This window comes from Meriones unguiculatus, chromosome 10 (assembly GCF_030254825.1).
Source record: "Meriones unguiculatus strain TT.TT164.6M chromosome 10, Bangor_MerUng_6.1, whole genome shotgun sequence".
In the NCBI taxonomy this organism is placed as follows: Eukaryota; Metazoa; Chordata; class Mammalia; order Rodentia; family Muridae; genus Meriones; species Meriones unguiculatus.
The window spans coordinates 83,960,344-83,972,846 of record NC_083358.1 but is presented as its reverse complement, the minus strand read 5'-3'; the positions used below and the strand labels follow the sequence as shown (position 1 = coordinate 83,972,846).

At 44.2% G+C, this 12,503-nt stretch overlaps 1 long non-coding RNA gene across 5 annotated transcripts in view; it reads left to right on the top strand.

Moving 5' to 3' along the window:
* The window catches only part of LOC132656909 (uncharacterized), a 63,675-nt gene extending 54,571 nt beyond the window's left edge, over window positions 1–9,104 (top strand). Inside the window, exons 5-8 of one of the 5 annotated variants that reach the window (XR_009594711.1) lie at window positions 1,388–1,511; window positions 2,483–2,595; window positions 4,156–4,368; window positions 6,324–9,104. This is a non-coding gene — a long non-coding RNA (uncharacterized LOC132656909). Of the gene's footprint in view, window positions 1–1,291; window positions 2,596–4,155; window positions 4,369–6,323 lie in introns of all 5 variants that reach the window. The other 4 variants (XR_009594710.1, XR_009594708.1, XR_009594709.1 and 1 more) reach the window with 4 other exon arrangements.
* The last annotated feature ends 3,399 nt before the right edge of the window (window positions 9,105–12,503 follow it).

Below are 12,503 nucleotides of genomic sequence, written 5' to 3'. Positions count from 1 at the left end.
ATGCCACTTGCAAGTCCTACACTGTTTTAACCATGCATCTGGCCCACTGGCTATAACTTAGGTTCCCACAAGTCCTCCTCGGTTTCAATTAGTTTGCTCAGGACTCAGAGAAGCATTTAAATTATTGTTTTAATTATAACGAATGTGTAAGGAGTGCAGAGGGACAGATGTGTAGGTAAGGCATCAGCCAGAAAGATGGAGCTGGCATGTATTTTATGAGGTCGTCATTTCTCTGAACCTCCATATGATGTGTTCAGCTATATGGAAACTTCCTGAACCCAGTCCTTTTGGATTTTGGTGAAGCCTCTATTGCATAGGCAGGATTGCTAGTAGGCTAATGGGAAACCCAGCCAACAAGACTCATCCGATTGCACATTCTATTCTTCCTAGTTGCACGAATGTGTACAATATTCCCCTCTCCAGGATATGGGTAAGATCCCTCAAGTTTTATCACTTACTTTTTAGCAAAGGTAAGCTGGAGAATGAGGGTGTCTTTATGAGTAGTGCCAAGACAAGAGAGGCAAGGAAAGATTGCAATATGTTTTTAGTTTCTGTGAGTCACCTGGAGGAAGTGAAATTCTAGTCTGTTATAGTCTGTCATGGAGAGAAAGTTATAAACCAGGAACCATGGACAAAAGCCAGGAAACATGAGCCTCGCAGAGGTGTTTCCACTCTAGTAGATATTGTTGGTATTTGCCCTCTACAGCTCAAAATTCTTATTTCCATTTCCAGGACTATCATTTATTATTTTTGCAATCACCCCCTAATTGCATCAAAACATTTTTTATTCGTTACGTCAAACGTTTTCATAAAAGTGTGAGAGATCTGTGAAGGTCTTCATATTTGCCTGTGTGGGCCTCAGGAGGAGTCTTTGGTGAGTGTGTACTCAGGCAAGGGACAATTATCATTATGAACTAGGACACTGGGACACTAACTAGAGAATCCACATGGCTGAACTAGAATTCAGTTTTAATTTCCCAGGCTGCCTGTCTTGGCTGCCCCCATCTGGAGTATCAAAAGGCTGTCATAGAATTGCTATGGGGGGAGTGGGAAATATTTCTTTAGCCTAGGAATGGTCAGGGAGAAATCTCCAATTTCAAGTCTATACAGCCTCCCACCCCTTTTGTCCTGATTATTATCCAGGTCAAGAGGTGATCTCTTAGGGATTACTGTGTGATCACTGAGAAAGCTACTTGAGTCAAGTTTTGAGGTCATTCCATTGCTCAACACTTCAGATGCCTGTGGATACAAGTATTTCAGTTTGTTTGTTTGTTTGTTTGTTTTGAGACAGAGTCTCATGGAGCCCAGGACAGCCTCAAACTCTCTGAGCTGCAAAAGATAACCTTGAACTTCTGATCCTTCTAATTTAGTTTCATGTGGTGTTAAGGACTGAACCCAGGATGTGGCACATGCTGAGCAACTGCTCTACCAACGGAGCTACATCTTGAGCCTTGGAGGAAGCATCTGATGGAAGGAAGAAAGACTGAATCTCTGGACTATCCATAACTGAGGTGAAGGTCAAGGAAGAAGGAGGCATGACATCAACCAAGGAGGAAAGGGCCTCTCTAGCTGTCTGGCCTTGACACCTACTTTTCATTTTACACTGTTTGGCAGCTGATCGTGGGTCAACCAAGTGAAGTTGCAATCCTTTAGACGAGCCAAGTGCTTCATTCTCAATGTCAAGGTTCTCTTTCTTCAGCCTTGGGAACCCTTTGGCCTCAAAGTCATAGCCACATTTTAACAGTATCGTTGGGTTTGTGCCCTTTCTCTGACTTAGGCTGGGCTCTCACTGTTGGCAATATACTTAAGGAGTCTACCTTAATCTGGATTGGTATCAAAATATACATAAAGTTTCACCATAAGCTTTTCAAGGCTCCAGAACTGGCCACAGGAATTGGCTAGAATTCTTTGAGTCTATCTCTCCTTTTGCTGTGGTTTTCTTCCTCTGGTTCTATGAGCCAGGCCCAGGAAGGAGGAGCTCAAATGTCACTCTTGTATGGCTTTTGATAAAAGTCTGTGTCACAGAATGTCTCCTAAAAGTCAGAGCTCTGTTACAGCCACTGAGACCAGCTGGGAAACCTTGAGACCTTTTACTTTTGTCTCAGTGTAAGGTTGGTTATGCCAGACTATAGGTGTGATTGAGCTACATAATGGCCTAGTTTCCAAAATGTACCAAATCTCCCTCCCACCCTGATGAGTATTATCCATTTGCTATGGTAGAGCAGACCCAAAACTCCACTGCTAGATTGCTGAAGAGGGTCTGCAGCTCAGACAGTACCTGATAGTAGCTCTGATAGTACCTGAGGTACTATCTAAGCAGCTGATTTTGAATCGACTTCAATAGTAAACCTGTAACTTTTTAATTCACTCTTAACAACTGAAAGATGAGGATGGGGAGGAGAACATGGAAGGAGGAGAAGAAGACAATCAGGAGCTGAGTGTGTTCAGTTGCTAGAGTATTTCTTGTTTGGCATGCTTGAAGCCCTGGCTTGGATTCCCCTGATGGAGCTGTCCTGTAATCCCAGCAATCGAAGGAAGAGGCAGACAAGAGGACCCAAGGTTCAAAGTCATCATCAGCTATGTAGTAAATTCAAGGTGAGTTTGGGACCTTATCTCAAAGGGAAACTTAAAACATAAAAGGAAGAAAAAGAATCAATGCCTTCTTGATTATAACATTTGGTTAACGTTTCCACTTCTGATTCCCACGGGCTCCTGACTAAACCTGCAAAATGACTGCTGTGCCTTCATTTTTTCTTTCCTGCGTACCATCTGTCTACACCGCCTCTTGGTTATAGTTCTTTGCCAAGAATGATGAAGAGCCCTGAGATTCTACCATACTTATAATTTAAATTAGCTGGCCATAGCTTCAGGCTGGCAGCAGAAGATGTAAGACTCCTGCATTATGGCCAAAGGCCTTAATTATTTGTCACACTGCAATAGGCATATATTGGCATGTGTGCTTATTTCCTAAGCCTCAGCTCCCACCATGTACCAAAAGAAAGACCAGATATTACCAGATACACACCCCATGGTCAGTGTTACAAGACAGAAACCCTAAACTTAGGGGGACTCAGACCTTTCATCATAGACAGCATGCAAGCATGTCCCTTTATTCCAGAGGGGGGCACCATTGCTGCCCTTTGGGGTTCTTTGTCATTCATACAATATCCTTAAAGCAGTAGCCAATACCAAAGTTCGTCATAAAAGACTGGTTCAAACAATAACATTAATTGAAAAGATGTTATAAGTTTAAAAGGCCAGACATGAAAGACCTGTATACTTGATGATTTTATTTATATGAAATTCTAGAAAATGAGGAATTATAGTGACAAAAAAAAATGGATTGGAGTTTTCTAGGTCTTAGGGAATGGGATTGTTCTCTCATGGTCGCAAGGAAACTTTGGGAAATGGTGGCCATGTTTCATGTATAATTAATTGGTGGCGTTTATTTAGGTAAATTTATGCACAGAGGGCATTCAGTGCCATTTTAATTTAAGTGTATGTGTAGGTGGTATTAATTATACTAACACTGTTGTCCAACCGTCACCCTATTTCTAAAACTCTTATATCATCTCAAACAGAATCCAGGTACCCATTAAGCAATAACTCCTCATTCTCCTAGGTGACTTCTATTGCCTATAAATTATACCTAAATGCAGCTGATTTTTACAGAGTGCTTCCTCTATGCATGCAGTACCAGAGGGCCTCCTTCGGGTTGAGGTGTTTTTTATACCCTTTGCATAACCCCCTTGGGAGTTTCTCCTGTGTTCTTGTACCAGCTTCTCTGGGCCATTGACAGTCGCTTTCCTTTCCCAGAATGTGCTCAGACTACCCACAAATGTTTCTCTAGGCTGTCTGAAATTTTACTGCATGACACACACCCTTACAGCAACACATTCCTTTCCTCCCTCCAGCTAGTCCTATCTCAGTAAGTCTTTTAACTCATCCCAACCTACCAGCATCTATCTTTGAATATGCACAGAACACATACAGATGACAGTCACACACACACACACACACACACACACCATAACCACTGTTCCTCCCTTCAACAGTGTAACACAGTCCATGTTCAACAATGTTACACAGTTTATGTTGTGTCTTATTTTCAGAATTTCGGTGCCTTCCCCCTTAATATTTCCCATTCCTTTACAGACAGACTTTATGCTCATGTTTGCAAATGACATAGATTTCCAGTCCAAAAGAAAAACATGTCTTCATTTAAAAGAGAGATCTTGCTGGCACAGTGGTGAAGACCAACCAATAACCTTTCACTTGGGAGACTGAGGCAAGACATCATGAGTCCAGCTTGAACTCTATACCAATATTCCATTGGAAGTAGTGAGACAAGAAGAAAGAAAGAACGAGGTGAGGAGGAGGAGAGGGGAAAGAGAAGAGGAGAGGGAAGAGAAAGGAGAAGAAGAGGGAGGAATTGGAACCCATTGTGTATGCCATCCTTTCTATGACCTTCCTTCAGTGGCATGCTTCTGAGGACTAAACATCTTCCATGATGTCTTCTCCTGCCTCAGATCTGCAGTTCAGAATCTGACTTGTTCCCTCCAGGTCTTTCTATCTCCCCTTCTGTCATAAGATTCCCTGCACTCTGTCCAAAGTTTGGCTATGAGTCTCAGCATCTGCTTCGATACCCTGCTGGGTAGATTCTTTCAGAGGCTCTCTGTGGTAGGCTCCTGTCCTGTTCCCTGTCTTCTCCTACTTGCACTGTCTATCCTGTTTGCCCTTCTGAATAAGAATTAAGCATCTTCCCTAGGGTCTTCCTTGTTGTTTAGCTTCATAGATCCTAGAATGTTTATCCTATATTATATGTCTAATATCCACATATAAATGAATATATATCATGTGTGTCTTTCTGCTTCTGGGTTACCTCACTCAGGATGATCTTTTCTAGTTCCACCCATTTGCCTACAAATTTCATTATTTCCTTGTTTTTAATTGCTGAGTAGTGTTCCATTGTGTAAATATACACAATATCCATTCCTCCGCTGAGAGACATCTAGGTTGTTTCCAGATATTGGCTATTATAAATAAAGCTGCTATGAACATAGTTGAACAAATGTCCTTGGAGCTCCACAAGGAGACCAACAGACTAAAAAAAATCTAGGCCCATGGGGGCTGTCCTGCAGAGACTGATGAATCAACCCAGGACCATGCATGGAGAAGACCTAGCCCCCCTGCTCAGATGTAGCCCACGGGCAGCTCAGTCCCATGGGGGTTGCCTAGTAATGGGGAGCAGGGGCAGTCACTGGCATGAACTTGGTTGCCTGCTTTTTGATGACCTACCCCTTGAGAGGTGGCCTTACTAGGCCACAGAGAAAGAAGATCCAGACAGTCCTGATGAGACCTGATAGACTAGGGTCAGTGGATGTGGGGAAGGACATGGGGGAGAAGAGGGAGGGAGGACAGGATTGGGAGGGGATGAGGAAGAGCGCTACAGCTGGGATACAAGGTGAGTAAATTGTAAACAATAATAATAATGATGATGAAATAAGCAAAACAAGCAAACAAACAAAAATGAATCTGACTTGTTCTTGTTGATTCAGGTTAGGAGGCAAAAATGTATCTGTCCTTTGTGTTCTCCCTTGTCCCTCCTTTCCCACTGGCATGCAACCAATGCTTCCTCCCCAATTCTCCACTAGACTAAGGAGCTGTTATAGTTCAAAGCAAAATCCTTTCCTTCCCAGAGGTTCTGCAAAACCAGGAGTGCTGGGTGTGGTTAAAGGAGTGGCAATTTAGAATACACTCAGTGGAGGGAGCATGAAGACTGGACCTGCGGGCGGTCAGACAGCTCCGAGGAAGCTGGACTCGTCTGTCCCCTCCGAACACATCCATTGACCCTGTAGTGCTGAACCCTACCTCAGGCAGCTCAGGGGCTTGTAAAGGCAATAGGAACACTTCCCCTGCACACACCTGAGGCTGCCTCATCAATGTTCAATATTCTACTATTTAAGGGCCAAAAAACAGTTTAGTGACAGACTTGATCCTTGTGGACAGGGAGATTCATCCACAGTGCAGACGTTAGAAGAAGTCTAACTCTCCTCTGAGATCTAAGGACAGGAGCAATGTTAATAATCAGGATAAAGGCTGGAAAGATGGCTCAGCAGATAGAGGTTCAGGGTTCAATTCCCAGCACTCATGTGATAACCAACAACCATTTCTAACTCCATTTCAGCAAAAGTGATGCTGTCATCTGGCCTCTATGGGCATCAGGTACACACCTGTCACCTGTTGTACAGACATACATGTAGGTAAAATACCCATACATATGAAATATAAAAATTAAAAACTAAATAATAATCATCATCCAGGTATCCCAATGAAGCACTCTGATGAAATAAAGTCCTCTGCACTTCCAGAAAAGTCGTGGTATTTTGGAACATATGTAATGAAGTTTGGCTTTCACCACCTTGTCATCTCAACTGCTTCTAGTTAGAGGGACCCTCGGAGAGGACAGGACGATGCCTAGAATTCCAGCAGGTAGCAGCAGTGAGACTATCTGAAGACCACAGCAGAATGGGAGCTCGGGGAAGAAGCGCTTAATACTGAAAGACAGCTCCTGGCAGACCACTCAAGAACACAGGACAAAGTCTTTCCAAACCCTTACAGAAAACCGTGACCTCTCAGGAGAAGCTGGTATTTGAACCATAAAAGAATTGCAACCAGACAGCTTACTCTCCACCCCAAACAGGCTGAAAGAGGCCATTGCCATATGTGTGTCAAAGTTCAAGGCCACCTTTTTCAGAGTATGATCTTTAGTGAACACTACAAAAATCTATATTAAACGAAGCTCAACAAGCTGGGGGAAATGGCCCCACAAGTGATTAGCAAAAGATTATAACTCCAATTTGGAAACAGTGCCTGCAAGCCAGTAAATGATGATGATGATGATGATGATGATGAAGATGTGAAAACGGTATTTTACCTCCAATTAGAATGTATCAAGGAGGAATTGTTTATAAAGGGGATGGTTGTGCATATGTGATTTAAGGAAAATAAAAGATATGGTTTGGTTATCTGGAGCTATTTGCAGCTCTAATGGCTACGTCTAGTGTTAAAACAACAGCTGGAGAGAAGGCCGCAGGAGCTCTGAGCAGGGTCAGGAGAGCAATGGATGCTGTTCTAAAGACAACCCTCAGAGGCGTTCTTACAGGGAGCAGCTCAGGGCAGCAAGCACTTTGAACTTCCCTTCCCTCTCTAATCTCTGCTAAACTTTCCCCTGGATGACCCCTAATTGGAGCCAAACCCTAATTCATGCCAGGGTGATGAAGCTCACAGAGGTCACATAGGCAGGGCAAGTTTTAGGTGGAGAAGAGTGACTACGAAATGCAAACAGGATGTATGCCATGAGGGGGAAAACAGCATGAAGGTGTGAATCACAGAGAAGTGGATGCCAAGAGGCCTAATGGCCACCAGACTACCTCTACCTTCTCAGTTCATCAAAGCTGAGACTCTAACGTTGAGTCTGGGTCCTAAGCATCTGCCTGGGTGAACTCTGCCAGAGTCCGCCTCTTCCGCTACAGGGCTATCTGGAGATTGTAGTCAACAGTTGCTCCCGTAGTTACCAAACTTTGGGTCACAGTCTGAACCCCAAGAAGCCAAGTCTGACTACCTGTCCTCACACAGCACATTAAAACAACCAAGATAATGGCAAACGGCAGGCGATTATTCAATGTGGTCACACTGGGAAGAAAGACACCTCCCACCAAAGCCCTGAAGTAAAACTGAAAGGAAATAGAGGGCTGGGCTATGCACATCTAAGCAGTACGGATGAAGGTGTGGTCCTGTCCACCTTACTGGACGTCACTCTCACCCCATAAGGTAGTCTCACACGTGGTAAATCTTTTTCCTGGTTGCCTTGCATCTTTTCCTTCTCTCAGCAGGAGTGTCTTGGGAAATTTCCATTTCTTGGGATCCAATATTTAAGTAGCCTGACAGTCAGACGGAGAAACCCAAGTCTCTGGAAGACCTTCATTTCGGGCCAAGCTGGCCACGCCATCATCTGTAGAAGCAGGATCAGAATGACACTGTGTTGCTCACCGCTCTAATTGGGTGTTGGACCCGGGAGAGTGGAGCCTAGGCTAAAAGTCTCCTGCAGTAGCCAGCTTCTTTTTTCAGAGCACCAGACAATTTGCACCCTGAAGGTTAAGAGTCACATGAGTAAAGTGTGCCTTCACGAGGACAAGCCACACATGGTGAAAACATGTTTTTCCATAGAGGCATGTAAACAAATGGCGATAGCCAGTCATAACAATCTGAAGTAAGCTCATTCCTAGCCAATATACCTGGAAGGGGCACAAAAGCAGATCCCAAGAGCAATTCTGTGTTTTTGAAGAACTGAAGTCACAAGGTTCTTGTTTTTTTTGTTTTGTTTTGTTTTTGTTTTGTTTTGTTTTTTGAGTTTTCTCAGCAGCACCAAGAATTCACTTCAAATGACTCCATTCTTGGACCCTGTTCTGACAGTGCATCGTATGGTTGTTTGCAAGGGGGCCATGTACAACATGGAGTCAATAAGACGTGGTATTTACCCCCTCCTTTTTTTTTCTTTTTCTGAATTGGTAAATCATAAGGATCTATAATGCTGGTCTGGAGAGATGGTTCAGGGGTTAAGAGCACTGGCTGCTCTTCTCGAGGCCCCAGGCTCAATTCCCATAAGAGCTCACATTGTCATTCCAGTTCCAAGGGATCCAATGCCCTCACACAAACATGTGCAGGCAAAACATCAATACACATAAAATAGAAATAAATAAATTATGTTTAAAGGTTTTCAATGCTTCGTACTGATAAGGTTTTGGAGCAAAACATACAAAGTTTTTTTTTCTTTCTTTCTTTCAGTTTGTACTTTTCTTTTTGCTAGGAATTGAACCTGGGGCTTCCCAAATGCTAAATATTTACTCCACCTGTGATGTCCCTCTGCTTCTTAAGTACATTTTAATGAGAGTATAATTGGTATATAATCTTTTGGGGGAATATATATATATATTTATATTTATACATATATTTATGGGGGCATGTGCATATGTATGTATGTATTTAATGTTCAAAATGTGAAAAAAGCTGGAAATAAACTAAATATACATCATGGATCCTGATACCATGTGTTGGTTTTCTATGTTGGGTAACAAATTATACAACTTGATAGCTTAAAAACAGAAGAAATGTATTACTTCACACAGTTTGGCTTACCTTGGGGCCTATGACTATGTGGCTCTGCTGCAAGTGGTCTCATAGGCTCATGTGTTGAGGCGTGGTCCTTGGCTGATGGCATTATTAAGACATGAGTGGCTCATGAAGACACTAACTACATCGATTAGCTAACCCACTGATAAGCTCATACTGGATATGCTATCGTGATGGCCTGGGTAGAGGAAACGGTTACTGGGAACTTGCCCTTCAAGGGTGTCTGTTCCTGGTACCATCCATACTTGGCCTCTGTGTGATCAGGTAAGCTACTTTCTGCTCAACCATGACGTTCTGTGTCTTCACACATGGGCCAGAAGAAAACAGATTGAAATCTATCTTTGAAATCCCTGAAGCTGTGAATTTGCACTGGTCTCCCTTGTTTTCTCAGGCGTTGTGTCAGAGTGATGAAAAGCACCTGACATAGCCTTTTACGGGGCTGTGATCTAGTGTGACGGGCTGATGGCGGGAAGGCTGGTGTGGGCATCCTCTCTTTCTGTTGGAGTAGTAAGAAGCACACTGAATCAATAAAAATAAACATCATGGTAAGGCTATTGCTCTGCCTCGACCCTAGCCCTCCAGGGAAGATTCTGTCCTCCTTCTGAGAAGAAGCATGGTAATTTGGGGGTGAGGCCCAAGCTGCCTGCACTTTTACCCTTGCTTGCTTTGTTCTTTGTGAATGTGTTTCCCTGCTGTATTTTAGGTAAAAGGCTTGGCATGTAAACCAGAAAACAGAATTTCATCTTGTATCAGCTCTTACCCAGATACAAGCCTCAGGAAGTCCCGCCTCAAATCCGCAAAACCCCATGCTTCAGGAAAACATTTTCATGACCCCCCTATTTTTTTTTTCTCCATGAGCAAAAGAACTCTCAGTTTTCATCATTTTCCCTGAAATAAAGCTTTCCATCCTTTATCACTTTGCTCCTCTTTAGGCTCCTCGCATACTCAGGAGGTCCTTCATAAGTATTTGGTGAATGAATTTACTCCTTCAAGAATGAGTAAGTGTTATAATTGGTGAATGGCCTTCTTAAAACATTACCAGGACAGAGTAGCAGCCTAAAGGTCAGAGTGACAGTTAGATGCTTTAGATTGCACAAGAGAAAACCTTATGCTTACCCAAACGAGCTCAAAGAGTCCAAAAGTGCCAAGGATCCAGGAAAATTAGGTGGGACTTTCACTCTGTGATCAGGGCCTTATTTGAGTGTAGAGCTCTTGGCTCACCTTTGCCCTAGTCCTTGGGCTGACTTTTTTTGTTTTTTTATTCACGTGACACCTGCAGTCGTGTGCCCTTACCAGGGTCTGCTTTCTCAGTTACCCGAGCCTTATGAGCCTCATCAGGTGTCAGTCTTATGAGAGTCCTTCCTCTACTCAGGCAGTGTTTTAGTGTGGAGGGAATAGCTATAAGACTTACTCTCCATCACTCATTCAGATGGTGTTTCGTCCGTACCAACTATGCGCCAGGCGTGCTTCCAGGCCCTGGGTACAGCAGAGAAGGAAGTAAGCAAAAATCCTTGCTCTCATGGAGGGCGACCTAAAATAAGGAAACATAGAAATGCCAAGTAGGGTAAGAGGTACTGGGAATGATTAACAGCTTGTTAGCCTACAAAGGGTTGTTTCCGGACCTCTCAGGAACAGTAACCCTGGTTTAATCTCTAGCATGGCACAAGCATGCATACACACACACACACACACACACACACACACACACACCACATACACATACACATACTCACACACACCACACACACTCATATACGCTCACACATACCACCACACACACACACCACACAGAGAGAGAGAGGGAAAGAGAGAGAGAGAGAGAGAGAGAGAGAGAGAATACAGATTATGAGGGGGGGAGGGAAGAAGTGATGGGATCAAGAAAGTGAAGAATGCAGGATGAGCACTAAGAAAGGCCTGAGGCCCTAAGAGGCAGAGGTACATGTGAGACCCAGAAACACGAAACAGAGTGGGGAGAAGGTGAGGAAAAGTGAGAGCTGAGCCTGCAGGGCCTGATAGGCCATGGAGAGATGGGAGCTGAAGGAGAATAAGCTAGGTCTTCTAAGGGCAGGACCTCACCTTCAAGCTGCAGCCCCACTGCTCTCACTGTCTCTGTCTCACCTCTTCCTGCCACAGAGCTTATCTCAGGTGAAAGGCTGGAAGTAACTGTTGTTTTCCTCACTGCCTGATTCTGAGGTATGAAGCATCTTATGGACAGACAGGTTGGCGAGGGGGGGACCTTGGACAAGAGTCGCCAAGAGGCTCTGTCCAGATCCCAGAAAAGCGCAGACTGCCTGAGTCTAAGTCAAGGTCATAGGATAAGAGGTGAGGGCTGGGCAGGACAGGGGCGATGGAGCTTGAGGTGAGTGTTTGTACAGAACAAATGTGAGCAGAGGAGGAGAGGGAGCCAGACGAGGAAGAGACGACTGGTAGAGCAACAGAGGCAGGAGCGTAGAGAGCTGAGCGCTCTGAGGGGGTGCCTGTATGTGAGGTGTTGGAGGAGAGGGAGGACTCCCACCAGCTCGGGGTGTTCTCTCGGAGTGGTGCTTCCCTTGCCATATCCGTTACCTGGAAAACTCCTATTCATCGGAGTACCCAGCTTAATCGTAATCTCTTCAAGGCTCCCCTGGCCCCCGCCAACACCTTCATTCTGTCGCTTGCGGTGTACAATGTAGTACGACATGTCTGTTCTTCCCTCTGGACTACATGAAGAGGTCCTGAGGGGTCTTCAATCTGTCTGTCCTTGGCATTTAACACTGTGCCTGGACTAGGATAGATGGGTAAGAAACGAGCAATAAACGAACTATCGATGACGACAAAGGGGGATGGAGTAAAAGGGATGGCCAAGAGAGATAAAGTTTGAAGTATATAAGTTAGATTACTATACTGAGACTTCACTGATGAGGGTGTTGTTGAAGGCTTTCAGAAGATGCTGTGTCTGGAAAGAAAAGGTAGAAACACTAAGCTGACACAAGGTATGGTGAGGGGTGCAATTGTTAACTGAGAAGAGGAAGTAGGAGAGATTTTCAGTTGGGGCTGGAAGGCAGAAGAACAGGTCTTCTGATTTCCTGGAGACACACACATTTCTTGATGCAACCTTACAATGCAGTCATGAGGATCAGAGGCACTCAAGAGAGATCTGCCCACAGGAACCAGCATGGGGGTGAGGGGCACAGTCCTAGCCTGCATGGTGTGTGAGCAGGTGGCTTTGTGGCATTTGTCTAGGCAGTGGTCTTCTAACGACATAAATGACAGCTATCATGTTTTGAATTCTTTCCCCTCTGTTTCAGAACAATTGGGAGAATGAAAGTTAT